Genomic DNA, 21,593 nt, shown 5'->3' on the forward strand with positions numbered 1-21,593 from the left:
TCTCAGGAGGGATGGTTTCTTCCTCTTCTTCTCCTATAGGTTCTTCAAATATATTAGGTTGTTCTCCTAAAGGATATTCTGGATCACTGCCACCGAAGAAGAGAGAAGGGTGGCTTTGTGATGTGGTGGGGGTGTTGGGTAGGAATTTCCCTGAATTATCTTTGTTCCTACAAGGCATGAAAGGGAATCTCTTTTTTAGGTGATTTTTGTTTTTTCACTGCTTGTACCTAAAAAACTGAAATTGATTGAACAAACAAATTGCAACTACTGAAATGAACTTGCTGAAAGGAAATTGCAGAGTTGAAATGAAAGCAAGGAAATGACTAATCTGGAATGAAAATTGCAGAATTGAAAGGGATAATCTACTTTTGCTAAAATGGAAATTGCAGAATTAAAAGAACTAATCTACTTTTTTTGAAATGGAAATTGCATAATTGCAATGAAAGCAAGGAAATGCATAATTTGAAAGAAACAACTACTCTACTTTTGCTGAAATGAACTACTTGGTAGAATGTTGTAGTAGAAAATAGAAGAAAAGCAATAATCACAAAATACTTTGACACTTCCTTGGAAACAGTGCCAAAAAAGTGGCGAGCACCAGTATTGCAGCAACAATGCTGCAACTCCTAGGGCTTCCTACTTTACTTTTATCAACCCGGTAGTTCGTAACAAACTTGGAAGCGACAGTGTTGTATGCACAAGTACTAGTTCTTACTGCAGGTTGTCACTTGGTCAACTGGCACAAGATCACTAGGAGCTCAAGCCAACTTCTATGAATTCTAGAAGAAGCTTTAAATGTTATGAAAGAAAGCTAACTCTACAGAGGCTATTCTACTTGCAGAAAGAGAAAGAAGATTGGAATGTAAAGCAAAACCTAGCAAACCTTAATTTACCAACTAACCCTACTTTTGTAGAAAGAGAGATGAAAACCTATGAAATAAATGCCATTACCTACTAAGGAAGTAAACTACATCTATTCAAGCTATTTCTAGGAGAAAATGAGAAAAGAACATCTTTTTGGATTTTTTATGTATTTTGTGTGAAATTGTTATGCATGTAATTTATTTGTGTGTGGATGTGGCAGTGATTAGGTGGCTATTTAGGGTGACTTTGGAGTTTACAGAAGTGTATGAAGGTGTGGAGGGGTCCTGGGAGGCCTCTAGTAACCTTCTGGAGGCTTTCCCTGCAATCGGACTTCAAAAAGTCACTTACAGGAAATTCTACAGGAGGCTACAGGGGATCTACGGGAGGATGCCGAGGGCTGTTTTTGAGGTTTTAAAGGTGGAAAAAATGGTGGGAAAGGGTAGCTGAAGACTAGAGGGATGTGTTAAGGTGTCTGAAGCTCATGAAGGAGGATTAGGAAATAAAATGATGGTTGTATTTGCTCAAGAGACGAGAGGAAAGTCTATGAGAAAAACACAGAAAATTAGGGCAGATTTGTGAAGGCTGTGAATGACCTATGAAACATGTGGCACAAGAGATGGTGATGGCTGCTTTATTGATTTATTATGAGTAGAGATGTATTGTAAGAGAGCTGCAAATCAAAATACCGAAACTGAGCAAGAAAAGAACTAGTTGTACCAAAAAATAGAACTATATCTCATGTTAACCTAAATTCTGATCTAGGAAGATAAAGTGTTGAACAATGCTACATGGAAAAGAAAGCATGGCAAGAGATTTATTGCAGAAATAGGAATGAACATGACAAAATGGATCTGAAGTAAATCATTAACCTCTAAATCAAACTACAACACTAGAAATTGCATGGAGGAAGCAAAACTGTGTTTTTGGTGGCAGCAAGAGTGTCTTGACCTCAGCTCATGGTCCCAAAGGGAGGAAAGGAGGTCAAGGCTCTCTTGATGGCCTTTTTGTATCCTTCTCCTATCACTATTTAACCTACATTAGCAAACTAAAATGGAAACAACTATGGAAATTACCAACAGCAACCTATTCTAATCAAGGAAAAAATTCTATCTAACAGCAACTAATTCAAGAACTGAACCAAAAACATATAAATACAAAACACGAGGTGTTGGGTAGCTTGCATTGGGCCCTAACCCAAGAGCTTAAGCCCTTTGGAAGAACTCAATGCTGGCTCAGAAAATATTTCATCTCCATTATCAAAATAATAGTCACATTACATAAAATTGTTCACAAGAGTAAGCTCGAAATGAGTTGAGCAAGAGCTGCAACAAAAGTGAGAAAATTTGACTAACATCCAAATAACCTACTGAGCACCTAACCCCTCCTATTCATAAAACTAGAGCCTCCAACAACTCTCCTAAAATTAGGGAGGCTTGGCTCCCATGACTAGAGATAGACGACAGTTCTTCTTCACTTTCTCGGTTGCCCCTTTGATGCATCAATGTGGCTATTGTGCTCTGAGTTTCTTGAAGGAGGATTCGAGGTAGGGGGTCATAAATGAGGGGGACACCCTCCTACAAATCCTCTCCCTTGTTTTTCTCAAATATTGGCTGCCAAATGCTCATTAATCCTTTGACTTTGTCCCAAAATTTACCAAAAATCTGCATAAAACACACATTAGACTTCATGGCATAATGACTAACCCAATTCTCTCTATTAGCATAAATATAATAAAAAACATGCAATAAACTAATGAGAATGGTGGATTAAGCTAAGTTAGGAGGCCAAATGAGCCCATATAATTACCCATTTATGGGGCTCATCAATTATTATCATTGTCACACACCATCTTCTTTTTCATTTGAGTTCTCATTGAGCTCAAACATTTTGTTTGCTAGGTTTTACACATTATAGAGGAGAGAGACTCTATGAAAAGTTGAAGACATTCAGGATAACCAAGAACCCATCCCATGGAGGGGGACTACTAACATTATTTGTTCCCTTCACAGGTGTCATTTAATAAAATATATTTTTTATATATCTGGTTTCCATTAGATTATTGGAGTTATTTGCGCTTATTTTACTATTCCATTTTGTTGTTTAACTATGTTTGTTGCATAGATCAATGATTTGGTAGGTTTTGTTTCTATCATTTGCTATAGATCTACACTTTTTAACATCCATTCTTATTGTTAGTGTTGTTTTTCAACCACATCCTAAAGCAGTTTCTTTTCGTACACATTCAAGAAGAATTCTACATAACAGATTGGCAACTCCACTTGGTTTTTAATTATGATTTAGAAACCTGGGTGACCTTCATTTTTCAGCTTAGGGTTTTTCTTTTTCAATCTCTTAATGTTGTTTACTAGCATTCTAACACTAGATCGGTCAAATTTATAACTTTTGTAAGTTTTCTAGTCATTTACGCAGGTCACAGGAACTAGCTATGACAAAGACGACATATTTTTCTAAGACTTGCCACCCAAGAACTGAGGAGTAGAAATCACACTTTTCCCCCACAAAAGTGCGATCTGGAGGTCTAGAGCACACTTTCTGGCCCAAAAAGTGTGATATCACCCTAAACAAGTCAATACCTGCAATTTTAGGGTTTCTGGGATTTTTCTAATCTATTTCTGGGTTTTGCTGAGAGATGTCTGCTGGGTTGGTTGACCACTATCTTAGCCCGCTTAGGCCTTAATATACTTTGTTTATCTCATTAAAGTGGAATTTAACCAAATAGGGTTTCTAGTATGCTTCCACCTTTATAGGAGGACTTTAGCTGAGTAAGAAGTCTGAGTTTCTGCAAAGATTTCAGCCATATTTTCTAGATTTGTACCTTCCTTTTTCAGATCTTCACACATAGGTTGTTTTCATCCAAAGTTTCATCTTGAACCTTGTTTGGTCATTTTCCTTAGGGTGCCATTGTTTTCCCTAGGCTTCACACCCATATCCCTATCTTTTTTGCAGTGATTTCCCTCCTTGGCTTTTTGTTGTTGCTGCACCACTTTCCAGTAGGATAGTGTCATTTTATCCTAGTCACACCAACACTTAGATATCTTATGCTTTTTTGTGTGTTTTCAGTTGATTTCACCACCAACTAGCACAATGTTTGCAAACCCATCTTGGGTGGGGTTTATATAGTTGATTTGCTGTTTATTTTCTGTTTTTAATTTTAGTTTATTCCAACAATATTTTTATTTTTTCAAACATGATCTGGGCTTAATTAATAAAAATACTTGCACACATAAGCACACCGTAAGTGAAGGGCACGTCATTCACACTGCCAAGCCAAGACTTAACTTAATTAATTTATATCCCCACACAAAGAAAAAAACATCTTGTTGATCTCCCTTCACCATTTCTATGTCACTTGTGTCTCACAACCATTGTGCCACCAAGGCATTTGTTGTGGAGAGTCTTAGGCCTTCATCTCCAGTATCCACTTGGGCATTTTACTCCTCCCCACAGGGTTCGAGTTCATAGTCCCCCGAGTCCCCATACTGACTCTTCTTCCAGTTCATCTGATTCCTTAGCCGATTTCAAGCCTCCTTCACCACATACTGTCATCATGTGAGGACCCACTATAGGTGCAGGAACCAACCTGGTTTTCGCTCTGGTTCTACCCCGGTAGTCACATCTAACGGAACCATTACAGGAACTGTTTCGGCAGCTCCACTGCTACCTTTCATGGCTAGGTTAAGCCTCCTAGATTTTAACCAGTTGATTAATGACTCTATACACCATGATGCTACTTGGACAGCTATGCCAGCTAAGCTTCCCTCTGACATTCAGAATTTTGAGAGTAATTCTAGAGAAGACCCTACCAATCACGTCCAACCCTTCCATATGTGGTGTTCATCCAATTCCATCATCGATTATTCTATTCGACTTCAGTTGTTCAAACGCATGCTCACTAGAGATGTTGTGAAGTGGTACATCAACTAGCCCGTCGTCTCCCATTACACTTTCGCAACACTTGCTAACGCGTTCCTTTCATATTTTTAGTTACCTCTCCGATATGACACTAGTACAAAGCTCTCGACTACATTCCATCAGTCCTATGCCACCCGTCTTTCCGATCAAGTTCAATAATTGCGTAGAAGGAGCATGTACTGTGCTCCACCTTTCGAATACTGTGTCTACCTCGATTGGTTTCTTATGACTCTTTTGGCACCTATTTCCAAATATGTCACGTCTAACTTTCCTTAGACAGAGGAAGAGGCTCTCCATACTTCTCTGAGATATGACTTGATTTATGCTCAATCCAGTTATGTTTATATAGTTATACTAGACCTCCCCCATCTTGGTGGTGCCAATGCACCAGGGGCATCTCATGCCACTGATGGTATGATTGGAGCTATTTCACATCCTTCACCATATACTCAACATAGTTATGTCTATCCATAGGGGGGAACCAGGTCCTCCAACACTTATGCCCCTCCTACCAGCAACGTATATTTAGGACAAAGAACCTCTTATGCATTTACCCAACCACATTAGCAGATGTTAAGGCCATCTAGTGCTCAACCTGTCTACCAGACAGTTTCCCCTTGACCATATTATACCTATGCACCGCCGAGAACTCTAGCCCCTCAAGAATTAGTGCCATAGCCTCCCATGCATCCTCAACTGCAGCAACCATCGCCCCCTCACGGTCAAGTGTTTGTACAACAGAGTGTGACCAATCCCCAAAATTAAAAGAAAAATAATAAGGGGAAAGGTAACAAGGGTAACAAGTGTAACCAAGGTAATCAACCTAATGAACACCAGGGGAACCAGCCTAACACCAAAACCCAACAATAGGGTGACCAGTCGAAGCAGACCAAGGTTATTCGTATGAACAAGCCTTATGCATGTTGTGGTTTACATGGCCATTATACTCATGAGTGTCCTATGTTACCCCAGATGCACCAAATCTGGGAAGCCCAAGCAACTTCTAGAGGTCAATCGCCCATGCAACAATCGCCTCAGAATCCTGTGCCATCTCAACCAGCCATGCTCACAAAATCCTTTCCCTTAGCAAGGATTTGTTGTTGTTCAACCTCAACAAGGTCAAGCAACCCACCCTCCCCAACCTTCTAGTCCTCGTGACTACCAGATCCTCATAATGAATTTTGATGAGATCAATACCTCTAATATCAACTTGCAAACTCATTCATGTCATTATGACAAACCATCAACTTCCACAACTGAGTCCAAAACCAAAGCATCTATTGAGCCTCATATGACACCAAATGGTTTGCTACAGATCCCTCAACCTAAATTTGAGTCAATTCCTAAGATCCCCAAGGGACCATTACGTCGCAACATGGCTTTTAAATGAGTTGCCCATACATACAATATAATAGATGACTTGGCGCAATCCCCTGTCACCATTTCGACACTGGAAGTCCTCCAGTTGTGCCAATCTCGAAAGAAATCTCTACTAATTGCTTTGGGCATAGTAGATCCTTTAGAGGATCATTTGATTGTCTTTCCTATTGATACATCAAAAGATCCTCCATTACCTCCACCCACTTCTTTTCATATACTAGTCTGAGTCCATAATGCCATCATCTCTTGATGCATTATTGACGAAGGTGCATCCACCTGTGTGATGTCCACTACCGTTTGGAAGAAACTCAAGTCACCTTAACTGTCCCCATCCACCATCACTTTGTGTGCTTGGGATGGTCACTCCTCCTAACCTCTCAGAATGTATCACAATTGTCCACTAGCTATTGCGGGCAAGAATGTCCTCGTATACATTAATGTTATTGATTCCCCTCTAGATTAAAAAATTCTCCTGGGTCGTGGTTACACTTATGCCATGTTACCCATCACATCTACAGTGTTTTGCAAGATGTTCTTCCCCCATGAAGGGAATATCATCACTATCGATTAGTTGACATACTATGAGCTGTCATCCTTGACCTCCCTTGAGTCCATTATCTTGTCGATGTCCAAAAAGTAGTCTTCCACCCATCTGACTAGTATTTCACCCAGAGTCTAGAAATATTCCTCATTGTTGGGTGTTTTCCCTGGTCATACCCCTCCCATCTCTGAGCCTAGCTCTTTGAGTGTTTTCATGTTACAAATGTCACACACTGCTCAAAATCAATCTAGTACATCTTATCAACAACCAGCTCCTCAGCACCCTACTATTACCATCTCGGTTGAGCCATCCAGATCCACCCCCTCATGACCTCCTCCTTTTGTGGATGCCTCTCCTTTGTTCCCACTAGGACTATTCCTCTAGGTCTTAACCATCCAGGAGCTCTTCCACTAGGACATTATCCTATAGGACATATACCTTTCTTGTTTCCTCCTCTTATAATCTTTTATGTCCCTGTCATGGCTTCGTTGGCTCTCCCTAATATGACTTTGGGGATCCTAGTCTCGTACATTGATCCCCCAGTGAGCACTCTGCCTGGTCAGCTTAGACCACCATGCTTTGACCCTGTTTCAACCGGTCCCTACAACCCTTGCCACTGCTCCAGTTCCACCGCAACCTCAGTAGGAACCCACTCCTATTGTGAAAGCATTCGGATAGGGGAGCAAGTCCAAGAAGAAGGAACCTAAGGAAAAGGCTCCCTAAGCACCTCCAGCTCCTAAGGCTCCAAAGTCGACACCTTTGTGCGTTGTGTGTGAGGTTGTTGGGAATGCCACCAATAAATGTACTGGAGTTCCTCATCTCAAATCTTTGGTTCATGAAACATTCCCTGAGTCTAATATCACTGAGGTCTAAGTTACCTTACTAGGACCAGCCTTGTGTGATCATTATGGTCACTATTCCCATTTTTGCCCTTGTCTCGACAAATTTCATGATTTCCTTAAAGTGCTTTGTGACTTCAAGGCCACTCGTAGTGGATCACCTACTCCTCTACTTGTGGATTATGGTACCACTAGTACAACAGAAGAGGGGGAATCTAGTCCCACCATCGTGGTCCCTCCCCCGATGTCGAGATGATAGACTCCTCGGTCCATATGATTTACCTATCGTCATCCTTGAGTTCCTCATAGGAAAACCTTTCTGAGGTTTTTGCGTGCACTTCTATCAAACCTCCTTCGTCAGAAGCCCTGGTCTCAACATTGGTATATTTTCCATCTACTAGCTTGTCATCTACCATTCTAGATGATGCATATGTTAACCTTATTTCTCATGATGATGTGCCAGGTACCGCCGTTGCATCATGTAATCAGTCTTCCTTCCATTCGCCCATCTTCCATTCTGATAAGTACATCATGGAAGCTAAGTATACCACTGATTACCCTTGCACTTAGGCAAGGGGGCATCTCTTCTGGAGTATATTGAAGGCCACCTACTTGTTCATCCTCCCAATGCACTCTACCTCAAGAAATTTCACTCATAAAATATCCCATTGATTTACGTGTCTTTATCTTTGTCATGTAGTTAGGTAGGTTGCATCATCTCATATGTTGTCTTTTGCAGCTTTCAGATGGATCCATCATCCACACTATATATTAGTTATGCCGACGGTGCGAGTCACTTCTCCAGGAATCTAGCCTCGGCAGCTTGGGCCATTTTCACCCCCTTGCATACATTAGTCCATTTGAACGGCATGTACATTGAATCTACCACCAATAACTAGGACAAATATGATGCAATGATAGGTTTGTTAGTCGATTCCCTTGGTCATCGCATCCTCCATCTTCATGTTTATTTAGATTACTTACTACTTGTCATGAAATTGAATGGTGTGTATCATGTGCATAACCAAGTCCTATTTGGAAAACATCTATGAGTTAAGATATTGGTACGTGAATTTGAAACCATTACTTTCAATCATACTCCTAGATCAAAAAATAACTATGTAGATCCCATTGCAAATAACATTATAGATTGACATTTAACACATGTATACCACAGAATAAAGCCATAAACAAAACACTTGGTGAAACATCATTGTCATATAATGCATGCATAATCATATTATGTATCACATAAAACATATAAATGTTTTGATCCCATAGCTCTAAATACATCTGACATGCCCATATCATGTTACAAAAATCAAAACAAAGGGGACCCACATGTTCCCATCCCTAGTCACTGTCTAACAAATCTCGCGCCAAAGGCTCTGCTCCACCTACTCATAGATCACATACTGCCTGACCAACCATCACCATGCACTGCATGATCCCTCACCACTCTAAGGGAAGGCCTGTACACTCATCCGTGTACTGATTGTCTAAATCATGCTACTCACACTCAGAAAATCTAATCAAAATCACATCACACCTACAACGTAGGTTAGCAAGTAGAGCATTGTCATCTAGACCCTGGCGTGATGATGATGGTCCCTGAATTGCAGCCCCTAGTGTTGCAGCTTGGCCTGCATATCCTACCAGTTTTACTGGTGTTATATCTGCATACCACATATTTTACAGTCAATACCATATAGATGTGATAAAAATATGAAATGCACCATAAAAATAGCAACTTAACACTTTCCATCTAATCCCCATGCTTGTTCGGGTGGAAGTGGTAGGTCAAGATCACCCTATTAGTTCATCCCACTATAAGGATTATCATCAATGTAAAGGGGCATATGATCCCAATATGCAGAAATTTTGGGTTAGAACACATGCTTGATTGCCCCTCCTCCCCCTCTCCACAGTAGCTTCCCCCAGTGGCTCATCTTGGGCTCTTGTGGGGCCCCATCCTGGATCTGTACATGAGAGTGGATGGTGGGTATCTTCTCAAAAAGGAAAGCACATAGCACTGTACCAAATGCTTAGTTGTAGTTCACCTATCTCTTACATAGACTCAGTTTTCATTTCACCAACGACAACATCATTTGGGTCCACCCATAGTAGGTCCCTGCCAATACACTCTCAACAAGCATCATCTTCCCACCAATGATGTGGTGGAATGCCTAGCTGCCCAGGACCCGTAGCACCACTGCGGCAACAACTCCTGTCTCTAACCTATTTAGATCACTGATCAGGATGGTCTTACCCTTCACACGAACACCCTGTGGACAATGGTGCTCCACAAACTCTATAATGTTCCTCCCACGAGACAACACTGGATGTATATCCCCCACCACCCCTAGGGGAGGGAGTCCGGTCAAAAAGTAAATATCATGTAATGTGAACTTGATCTTGTGCCCTTGCACCACAAAGACATCTTGGTCTGGATCCCAATAGCTCACGATCCTTGATAATAAGGTCTCAACTACCCTCATCAATGGGTTCTCTACCAACTTGAGAACCCCATAGAAAGTTAATGCCCCTCGAATCCCTTGATCCCTTTGAATCTTGGATCGAAGGGTATCCAAATCTTTCTCGTGTCAGTTTATTTTCAACTCTACCATACCTACAAAAAACCACATGTATTTTCAATTCAGAGAAGAAAACATTGGCATTGACTAAACAACCTACAACCCCCACCAGGCCAACATACCACCCTCCTTATCAGCTCCAAATCGCATTTTTCTTCCTAGAAACTATGAGCTCGTAGGTTTTCCTCTCTTTCCTATGAGCTAGATCATAGTTCTAAGAAAAAAATTGTGATCCAGCCGAGAAGAGGAGCAGGGGTCTCCCAGGGAGCTCTGGGGCACCAAAATCAGGGAATAAACCACTGAAACTGAAGAGATGAGTAAGGAAACCTACCTAAAAGTCGTTGATCATGATTCTGAGAGTTGGTTTGTCTACTACAATCTCCACAAGATTTAGGGTCCTTTCCTCCTCTCCAAATTCACCACAACTGGCCTAGTAAATGAATTCAAATTGGAGGGAAAACATCCGTTTAGAGAAAAACCCATAGTTTTTCTATCACCCATTGCGACCAAACCGTAGCTCAGTTTGATGAACCATCAACACTATTGGAAATTTCTCATCAAGTAATATAAGGGTCTCTCTTAGTTTTTAATAATTTGACACTTCACCACGAAGCCATTTTTCCAAGAAGGGTCACTTTGTTGCCTCTCAAAATCGAAAGTCTTCATAAGCGACACTTGTACTTTGGGGTCCACCTTCGCTTGGCACTTTTTGTCTCATGTGTCAATTTTCATCACGTGCAACGATCATTTTCTCATGTTTTCATGTTCCCCACCAGACCTATTCTTTGTGGAAGCATCATCGAGTCACCCTTGTTCAGAGCATACGTGATGAGTCACCCTTGCATCCATGGATCCTGTTTTGCATTCCATTATATCATGTCATAGTATTCCATCCATATTTTCATATCATCCTATGTTGCCCATTTTTACATTCATTCATATTGTCCCCCATCCCCTTCGGATTCAAGTCAGTCACTACCAGGTCAACCATGCACTTTATGCTCTGACAAGGGAAGTCTTTTGTTTTTCCCTCAGTCTCATTTTCCCCATTTTCCATGGTGTCAGTCCATCAGTCACATTACTATTTTCCCTTGTGCCTTAGTTGACAATCCTCATTGCCTCACCTACGGTAGGTGGTGGGCTCCAGTATTGTAGCAATAATGTTGCAACTCCTGGGACTCCCGTCTTTACTTTTATCAACCTGGTAATTCGTAACAAACCTGGAAGCGACGGTGCTATATGCACAAGTACTAGCTCTTGCCGCAGCTGTCACTTGGTCAGCTGGCACAAGTCCACTAGGGGCTTCAGCCAACTTCTATGAGCTCTGAGAAGAGGCTTTTTAACTGATGGATGAAAGCTAACTCAAAGGAAGCTAATCTACTTGCAGAAAGAAACTGAAAAGATAAAAGGAAATGCAAACCCTAGAAAACTCTAATTTTACTAGCTAGCCCTACTAATGCAAGAAAGAGGATGAAAGCTACTGGGAGAGATGCCATTGACTTCTAGGAAGGTAAATGCATGTTTCTAAGTTATCACTATCTGAAGAAAACATCTTTTTGTATTTTTGAATAAGTTGTTAGAATTATCATGCATGTGCTTTTAACTGGTTTTGACTGTGCAGAGGTGGATCAAGGAGGAGAAATGCTTGGAAGAGGTCGAGAAGGTTTAGAGAGGATCTAAGGAGTCCCCAACACCCTTCCAGAGAGTTTCACAAAGTTTGGCTATCAAGAAACCTCATTTGTGAGCTTCTACAGGAAGTCTGCAGGGGTTCTACAGGATGTTCAGAAATTTCTACAGGATGTTCAGAAATTTCTACAGGATGTTTAAAAATTGGATTTTGGAGGATGGGTGAGTGAGGGAAGATGCATGAATGGATATGGAGGTAGGATAGGGGTCTGAAGTGGCCCAGGGACTGGTGGATGGAGTGGTGAGAAGGTGTAGATAGCTAAATTGGCTCAAAGAAGGCTGAAACAATGATTGCACAAAAAGGTAGGGTTACATGGGAAAGAGGACAGATGTGAGACGAGGAACCAAGCTAGGAGATGGAGCGGATGGATCTGATGAAGCTTAGGTGGATGAAAGAGTAGTAGAGATGCTTTGCACCATATACATTCAACTGAATCAACAAATTCTTGCAAGTAATCAAAGTCCTAGCTAATCTAATCTAACTAACAATAAAGTGAATGAACAGCAGCTTTATTTGAAAGAGAACCATGTATATCAACTATGCAATGAAACATTTCAGAGATCTGAACACATAACCAACTTCTGCAAATGAAAACAGTACACTAAGGATTGCATGGTGAAGCAAACTAGTGTTTTTGTTTGGGACAGCACGGTTACTTCAATTCCAACCCCTGATCCAATAAGGAAGAGGTGAAACCAAAAGTGTTTGTTGACCCTTTTTTGAAGCTTTTTCCCTGTTAATAACCTACCAACTACATCTAAACATCAAAAATCTACTTTAACCATCAAAAGCAACCTAAATAATAAAACAAGATTTAAATCTAAATAGCAGATTTTATTCTAAGAATGCAGCAAAGACACAAGAAAGTAAACAAAGGAGGTACTGGGCACTTGAGATGGGCCCAACCCCAAGAGCTACAGCCTCCTAAGAGAGATTTAGAGCTGGTGCAAAGCTAGATTCATCTTTATTGAGCAAGGAAAGAAGAGTTACATCAAAACTGTCCACAAGGGAAAGCTTGAAAATGTACTAAAATGCAAAGCTAATCTACTGACTAAAATTGAACTACAAGCTAGCTAACTTCTGCCTACAAAATGACTAACTACTGGCTAACCCAAATGAGGCCCTAAGCCCTCTTATTTATACAAATTGAGGACCCCAACAGTCCTCCTAAACTTTAGGGACTCGGCTGCCAAAACTTGTAGTTAACAGCACTTTTACTAGCACTTGCTCGGCTGCCCTTGTGATAATTGATTTGGTGGCCCTTGAACTCCGAGCTGATGGTGAAGAATTCGAGGTAAGGGCCCATAAATGAAGGGGACACCTTCCTAAAAATCCTCTCCCTTGTTCTTCCACGAATTTGGCTGCCAAGTGCTCATTAAAACCTTTGATTTTGTCTCAAAATTGACCAAAACACTGCACAAAGTACCCATTAAACTTGTTGGCATAATGACTAACCCAATTCACTCTATTAGCATAAATATGATCAAAAACATGCAATAAACTAATGAGAATGGTGGATTAAGTCAAATTAAGAGGTTGGATGAGCCCATATAATTATCCATTTTTGGGGCTCATCATCACCCCCCTACTGAAAGTGTTGCTCATCCTCTGAGCAACCAATCTATCTCTTCATCTTTGATGGCCCTGGTGGCCTCCCTCCAAGCTTCTAAAGTGTTGTCCTCTTCTCGTACATGAAACCATGCTTTTCTCTCTGCTTCTTCCCACTTCCTGTGCTCCTTTTCCTAGAGAATTCTCAGCTTCCTATAGAACTATCTCAGCATCTTGTAGAGAGGCCTTTGTGTCCAACATTTTCATTCTTTCTCTCTTGGTGGATGTCTTCGGGCTTCCCCATTCATAGCTGATGGATATCTTTGAAGGAGGCTCCTCCTTTTGTTTAGCCTTTGTGTCCTTAATGACAATTTTCTCCTTTGACTGTGGTTTGGGTCTGCCCACTTTTATCTGTGTGCTCCTTTTTCACTTTAAAGTACATGAAGGTTTGCCTCTTTCCCTTCCTTTTTGGTCTTGGAGGTGTGCTAATGGTGGCAAGCATGGTTGCTGCCTCCCTGGCCAAAATCTCAGGCGATCTTCCCTTTTTGTTCCTATGTTTCTAGACTTCCTGTAGAAAGTCCTGTGCTGACTGTTTTCTGTCTTCCTGTAGAAACTGTTTTCTGGCTTCCTGTAGAAACTGTCTTCACTGTTTCGGTCTACTCGGATGGGGGTGTCTTGCCTTTTAATTGTGGTGTGGTTGCCTTGGTTGTGCCAACTCCCATTTGGGCTTTCTTGGCCTTTTTTCCAACCTTTTTTCCTTTTTCGCCCTCTCTGTTTTTGCTGTTGTCTCCTTTTCTGTCTCATGCTCAGCGGTCATGTCAAATTCCTCTTTTTCCTTCTATTCTTCCTCTATTTTTCCCTCTGCTTGAATGTCTTGTGCTCCCTCATCAATGTTCTTCTCAATTTCTTCAGTTGGCATGGTGTTGAGTTTGTGTTTTAACCAAAAAAAGGAAAATTGTTCATGGGAACAGTCATTTCACTGCGACAGAGGATAGCTGAATTTTCTTCTTTTTCTGGGACCAAATAAGGAATTCTTCATGCTCCTTACAACATCAAATGACAGTAATTCCCTTGTGTTAAAACTGCTGTCACCTAGAATTGGTCTGTCTGTTTATGAAAGAAATTTTTTACAGAGTAGAGCATAAGGACATTGATTTTTTCCAACACATTGATAGATATGTAAATTCAGGTTTTTCCACACACACAGGTCGGTCTCTACTGCTGCATGTCTTCTTTGCAAGGGAATTTTTTATTTTCTTCTTTTTCTTTTTAAAACTGATGAGGAGATTTCGGAAGCAGAAGAAAAGAATGGGTAAACTCACTGAATCATGCAGGCAGACTTCCACTGTTCTCAATGCACAGGCAGACTTTTTACTCTCATTTTTCAATTTAATGTCGTGTTCAATTCACCATTTTGCACCAACAAATCATGCACAAAGAAGTTTCCCCAATCCTACCTCATTTTGAGCTTGAACTTCGCTGAAAATCCTAGGTTTTCTTTCTGCGTGGCTGTTTTCTGTGTTTCCTGTAGAAGACTTCCTGTAGAAACACCTGTAGAGCGCCCCTACGCCTCTGAGCGAGCCTGATACGTAGCAGAATCTCGAAGATAGGTAGAGAAACTGGTGGAGGATGACTAGTTAATCATTTTGTGCAAACTTCAGTTGAGGATGTGGCAAGTGCAAATGAACAGCAGTTTGTGAGTTTCAGCCAAGCGTTCTTTAATCGCTGCGTGACTTGTGGTGAAGGAGTGAGGTGGCCAGGTGTACATGGCCACATGCAGACTGTAGTGCTATGATGAACTATATGTTCTCTTCTTGTTAATCAGTTGCACTAGAGTTTAAACGACCAACACTACCTACTTTTTTTTAATTTCACGTGAGTTGTCTAACACGTATGCTACATGATTCCTGGCTGATTGCTAGAGAATTGCACAAGGAACTATCAACTTAATCCCACCACTTCATTCGTTATGCACTTTCGGATCATATTGATGCAAATAGAGGAGCTGGTTTAGACACATACCTACAAGTTGAATGGTTGTTGTGAGGTGCTGTGGCCTTTCATTTGCTGCATGCACTGGTTTCTCTGGTTGCATGATGGCTTGGTGGCTGATTCATGGCTATTTTTTCTTGTGCAGGTGCCCTCTGGCCGGATCCATGCTGTAGGAGCTGGCTTCACGTTCAGATCTGCACCCTCAAGCTGCTGTTGCTGAATTTTCACAGGACCGAAACTTGTTTTCACCATTGCTCCCGAACGATAGATCGGATCGATCTAAAACTTGCTAAGCATGTTCCTATAATCATTATGCACCTCCCATAGCAAAATTGCAATCAATGGATGCACAGATTTCGAGAAAAATGGAAAATGACTGAAGATTTCAGAGATCAATTTCTCGGAAACCGTGCATCGGAATCGACTGAAACTACTTGGGTAGGTTACTATCATCCATATGCATCTCCCCATGAAACAGGTTTTGAAATGGATGCACGGATATGTAGAAAATGCAAAAATGGCTGACGGTGATGGAGGCAGATTTCTTGGAAACCGTGCACCGGAATTGGATGAAATTGCTCGAGCATGTTGCCATCATCCCTATACAACTCCCCCTGTAACAGTTTTGCAAATGGATGCATGGTTTTCAAGCTAGGGAAGAAACAAATTCTATTCTATGTATTTTTTCTTCAAATCACTCTGCAAGTTTTGGCATGGAAAGGAAAACTGAGCTTGGGCTGTGATGCAGGCATGGAGATGATGGAAGAGGAGTTTGAAGATTGCAGGAGGACTTCTGAACCCTTGAGAAAGCTATCATGTTTTCCAAAATACCTTTTTCAAATCCATTTCTAGCTTCCTGTAGAAATCCTGTAATTTCTACAGGAACTTCCTGTAGAACACACAATTTTGAGGAGAGAAGCACAATGATATGGAAAAAATGATGGAGAAGGGTGAGGGATGGAAACATGGACGCTTGCAAGCCTCATGGACAGATTCCCGGCCTTCAGGTCCTCTTCAGAGATCAATTTTGGCTTGTTTGTAGGCTTCCTGTAGAAGACACGGAACTTCCTATAGAAAACACAGAACTTCCTGTAGAAGGCACAGAACTTCCTCTGTCTTTGTTTTGAGCGATCCTCCTAACCTGCAATGTCCTTCTTGCAACCTGCAATTATCCAATGGAAATTAGGTTTTTTTTTTTTTTTTTTTCTCTTTTTTTTTTTGAAAAACAACTAGGGCGCCTCATGGAGGTTTTCACCCTAATTGCCTGCCCTGGGTGCCTCCAAGGGAGGTTTTCACCCAGAGATCTTATTCTCTTTTTATTTTCTCTTTTTTCTTCTTTTTTTTTCAACCCATTGACCGCCTCATGGAGGTTTTCAGTCAATGAGCCAATCTAAGGCACCTCCGAGGAGGTTTTCACCTTAGATTTTTCCTCTTATTTCCATTTTTTCATTTTTTCTTTCTTTTTTTTTCTTTTTTCTCTTTTTTCTACCCTACCCTACTTGAAAAACAAAATTCTTTTCAAGTATAAGAATACTTCCAATGGAGCCATGTGCACATCGAGATTAGAGACAAGATGATGTGGAGGCTTGAAATGCATACTTTGACAGCTATCCGAATTTTAGAGACCAAATGATTTGACTTTGAAGGGATCAAACATAGCTGAAGAAGAGAGTACTGCTGCAACTTAGTGACCGTCTGGAACCATGTATCAATATAGCTTTGATATCCTTGGTCCTTTTGCTAATCTAGATCATTCTCCATATCTTCTTCTATCATGACCTTCACATCTTCCTCTTTGTGCTGATTTTTCTCTTGACTACATGGAGGGGTTGATGGTAGCCATGAGGGAGCTTTCTTGATTTCTGCTTCTGATGTTTTCTCTTCATCAAGTGCAGCCCATGGTGCTTTGATCTCCTCTTTTGAATCTTCTTTTGCCTTTGGTCCTTCAATGTTGTCAATGTAATCTCTGCTTTGCAACACTCTTCCTGAGCTATGGTGAAGATCATTGAGCTCAAGAGGAGTCATTTGGACATGTTGTGTCTCAACATTGCAATTGTGTTGAGCTACTCCAATGGATAGGTTTGGAAATGGTGGTATGGGTAGCTGAGTGGGGGCATAGATTTGAGATGGATGTGGATGGGGTTGTGGTTGGGCAGGTGGTGGAGGCAAAGGAGTGGGAGGAGAGTTGCACTGGGGCCTCCACCCCTGATGAGGTGCATTCCACTGAGGCTGTGGCTGAGCATAAGAGTGAAACGAATGAGCAGCTAGTTGGGCATAATATTGAGGAGGATATGACCAAGGAGGAGGTGTAGATCAGGAAGGATGAGCAGGGGGACTCCAAGAAGGCATGGAAGTGGCTTGATAGGGGTTATAATAGGTTTGGGATGTCTCTTGCATTCCCTCCTGGTAAGTTCTAGGTCCATGTGACCTCCTTTGGTTCATGAAATAGAGTGGTTCAGTGACTCCTTCAGCCCTCTGATATACAGCTTTAATTCCGAGCAAGGAAGAGCACTGATTCGTAGGATGGTATTCTTCACAGATGAAACACGCTTCTAGGGAGTGCATTGGACATTCGTTCCTAGAGTGCTTTCTAGCGCACCTAGAACAAAAGATGTCCAAAGCCCTCTTGGCTTCCTCTTGCTTCCTTTGGATCTGCAAGGTATCCAGTTTCATGGCAAGAAACTGCCTCATCTCGCTCTTGAAATCTTCCATCTAATTTGCAAATTCGTTTTTGGATAAGGTACTGCTCTCAACATTTCTGTTTGCAGCCATTTGCTCCAGAGGAATGTTTTCTTCTTCTTCTTCCCTTGAGGTTCTTCAAATATGTCTTGTTGTCCACCTAAGGGTTCTTTAATCACAGCCATCAAAGAAGAGAGAAGGTTGGCTGTGTGAAATAGTGGGGGTGTTGTGCAAACATTTTTCAGACTTATCTTTACTCCTACAAGGCATGAAATGAAATCTTTTTGGTTGATTTTTGTTTTTTTTTCTACTTCTACCTGCAAAACTGAAATAGATTGAACTGCAACTAACTATCTTGCTGAAATGAAAATGCGTAATTGAAATGAAAGTAGGAAAGGACTAATCTATTTTGCTCAATTGAAATTGCAGGAATGAAATGCTAGTCTACACCTGCAGAATTGAAATATGGAATTGAAATGCTAATCTACGCTTGCATAATTGAAATTGCAGAATTGAAATTCTAATCTATGAAAGCAGGAAATGCTAATCTACTTTTGCAGAAACGAAATTGCATAATGGAAATGAAATAAAATACTTAGCAGAAGGTTGTAGTGGAAAATAGAAGAAAAGCAGCAATCACCAGTACTCTGACGCTTCCCGGGCAACGGCGCCAAAAAGAGTGGTGAGCCCCAGTATTGCAGCAATAATGTTGCAACTCCTGGAACTCCCTTCTTTAATTTTATCGACCCGGTAATTCGTAACAAACTTGGAAGCGACGGTGCTGTATGCACAAGTACTAGCTCTTGCCACAACTGTCACTTGGTCAGCTGGCACAAGTCCACTAGGGGCTTAAGCCAACTTCTATGAGCTCTAAGAAGATGCTTTTTAACTGATGGATGAAAGCTAACTCAAAGGAAGCTAATCTACTTGCAGAAAGAAACTGAAAAGCTAAAAGGAAATGCAAACCCCAGCAAACCCTAATTTTACCAGCTAGCCCTACTGATGCAAGAAAGAGGATGCAAGCTCCTGGGAGAGATGTCATTGACTTCTAGGAAGGTAAAATGCATGTGTCTAAGTTATCACTATCTGAAGAAAACATCTTTTTGTATTTTTGAATAAGTTGTTAGAATTATCATGCATGTGCTTTTAACTGGTTTTGACTGTGCAGAGGTGGATCAAGGAGGAGAAATGCTTGGAAGAGGTCAGGAAGGTTCAGAGAGGGTCGAAGGAGTCCCTAACACCCTTCCAGAGAGTTTCACAAAGTTTGGCTATCAAGAAACCTCATTTGTGAGCTTCTACAGGAAGTCTGCAGGGGTTCTACAGGATGTTCAAGAATTTCTACAGGATGTTCAGAAATTTCTACAGGATGTTTAAAAATTGGATTTTGGAGGATGGGTGAGTGAGGGAAGATGCATGAATGGATATGGAGGTAGGATAGGGGTCTGAAGTGGCCCAGGGACTGGTGGATGGAGTGGTGAGAAGGTGTAGATAGCTAAATTGGCTCAAAGAAGGCTGAAACAATGATTGCACAAAAAGGTAGGGTTACGTGGGCAAGAGGACAGATGTGAGACGAGGAACCTCACTAGGAGATGGAGCAGATGGCTCTGATGAAGCTTAGGTGGATGAAAGAGTGGTAGAGATGCTCTGCACCGTATACATTCAACTGAATCAACAAAGTCTTGCAAGTAATTAAAGTCCTAGCTAATCTAATCTAACTAACAATAAAGTGAATGAACAACAGCTTTATTTGAAAGAGAACCACGTATATCAACTATCCAATGAAACATTTCAGAGATCTAAACACATAACCAACTTCTGCAAATGAAAACAGTACACTAAGGATTGCATGGTGAAGCAAACTAGTGTTTTTGTTTGGGACAGCACGGTTACTTCAATTCCAGCCCCTGATCCAATAAGGAAGAGGTGAAACCAAAAGTGTTTTTTGACCCTTTTTTGAAGATTTTTCCCTGTTAATAACCTACCAACTACATCTAAACATCAAAAAGCTACTTTAACCATCAAAAGAAACCTAAATAATAAAACAAGATTTAAATCTAAATAGCAGATTTTATTCTAAGAATGCAGCAAAGACACAAGAAAGTAAACAAAGGAGGTACTGGGCACTTGAGATGGGCCCAACCCCAAGAGCTACAGCCTCCTAAGAGAGATTTAGAGTTGGTGCAAAGCTGGATTCATCTTTATTGAGCAAGAAAAGAAGAGTTACATCAAAACTATGCACAAGGGAAAGCTTGAAAATGTGCTGAAATGCAAAGCTAATCTACTGACTAAAATCGAACTACAAACTAGCTAACTTCTGCCTAAAAAATGACTAACTACTGGTTAACCCAAATGAGGCCCTAAGCCCTCTTATTTATGCAAATTGAGGACCCCAACAGTCCTCCTAAACTTTAGGGACTCGGCTGCCAAAACTTGTAGTTAACAGCACTTTTACTAGCACTTGCTCGGCTGCCCTTGTGATAATTGATTTGGTGGCCCTTGAACTCCGAGTTGATGGTGGAGAATTCAAGTTAAGGGCTCATAAATGAAGGGGACACCTTCCTAAAAATCCTCTCCCTTATTCTTCCACGAATTTGGCTGCCAAGTGCTCATTAAAACCTTTGATTTTGTCTCAAAATTGACCAAAACACTGCACAAAGTACCCATTAGACTTGTTGGCGTAATGACTAACCCAATTCACTCTATTAGCATAAATATAATCAAAAATATGCAATAAACTAATGAGAATGGTGGATTAAGTCGAATTAAGAAGTTGAATGAGCCCATATAATTATCCATTTTTGGGGCTCATCAGTAGGCACTATTCTGTCGACATCAGCACATCTATTCTAGAAGAACAACCTAGAGGGTGGTGTATCTTGGTTCCATCTTCCACTCTTCTTTAGTGCCTCAAATCAAGCAAAGGGAGTCATCATTTCTGTTATAGGGAAAAGTGTCTATGCAGAACTGCTAATCCCACTAAGGCTAGTGGCTACCTTAGAAACAAACAAAGTAAAGACTACTTTCGTTTTCCTTTATGAGAGATAGATGAGAGAAGAATAAAGGAGACCAACCTCTGTCTTGCGCTTGTCTCCTTGCTCGATTCCTCTCTCTTCTGATAGTCCTTTGCTACTTGCTTCCTTATATACCCGGCTTCACAGAGTACCTGTAGAATCAAAGCAGCACAATACTATACGAGAACATGGATCTATTATCATAAACAATCTAGGATCAGATGTAAATTGACCATACAAATGCATAAAACATAAATCACACAAGAGTATGGAGGAAAACTTGAATAGCTTTATTGATAATCAAGAAAGAGCCAAGAGAGTTACAACCAGTTGTTCTGACCCAGCATCATCCTCTCAGCAAGAAGAAGCCCTTCTTCACCTCATGACAAGCTTGGATCACCCAACACTATGATCTCACACCAATAAACCAACAGCAATTCCTTACAAGATGCAAAATTCCAGCCTCTGGATCTCTGGGATGAGGGATCCATATATAGATGTCTGTAAGGGAGATGAGTCAGCTTG

The sequence above is a fragment of the Pinus tabuliformis genome, chromosome 8 (genome assembly GCF_031772625.1).
Source record: "Pinus tabuliformis cultivar Carrire ecotype Pingquan chromosome 8, CPIR1, whole genome shotgun sequence".
Lineage (NCBI taxonomy): Eukaryota > Viridiplantae > Streptophyta > Pinopsida > Pinales > Pinaceae > Pinus > Pinus tabuliformis.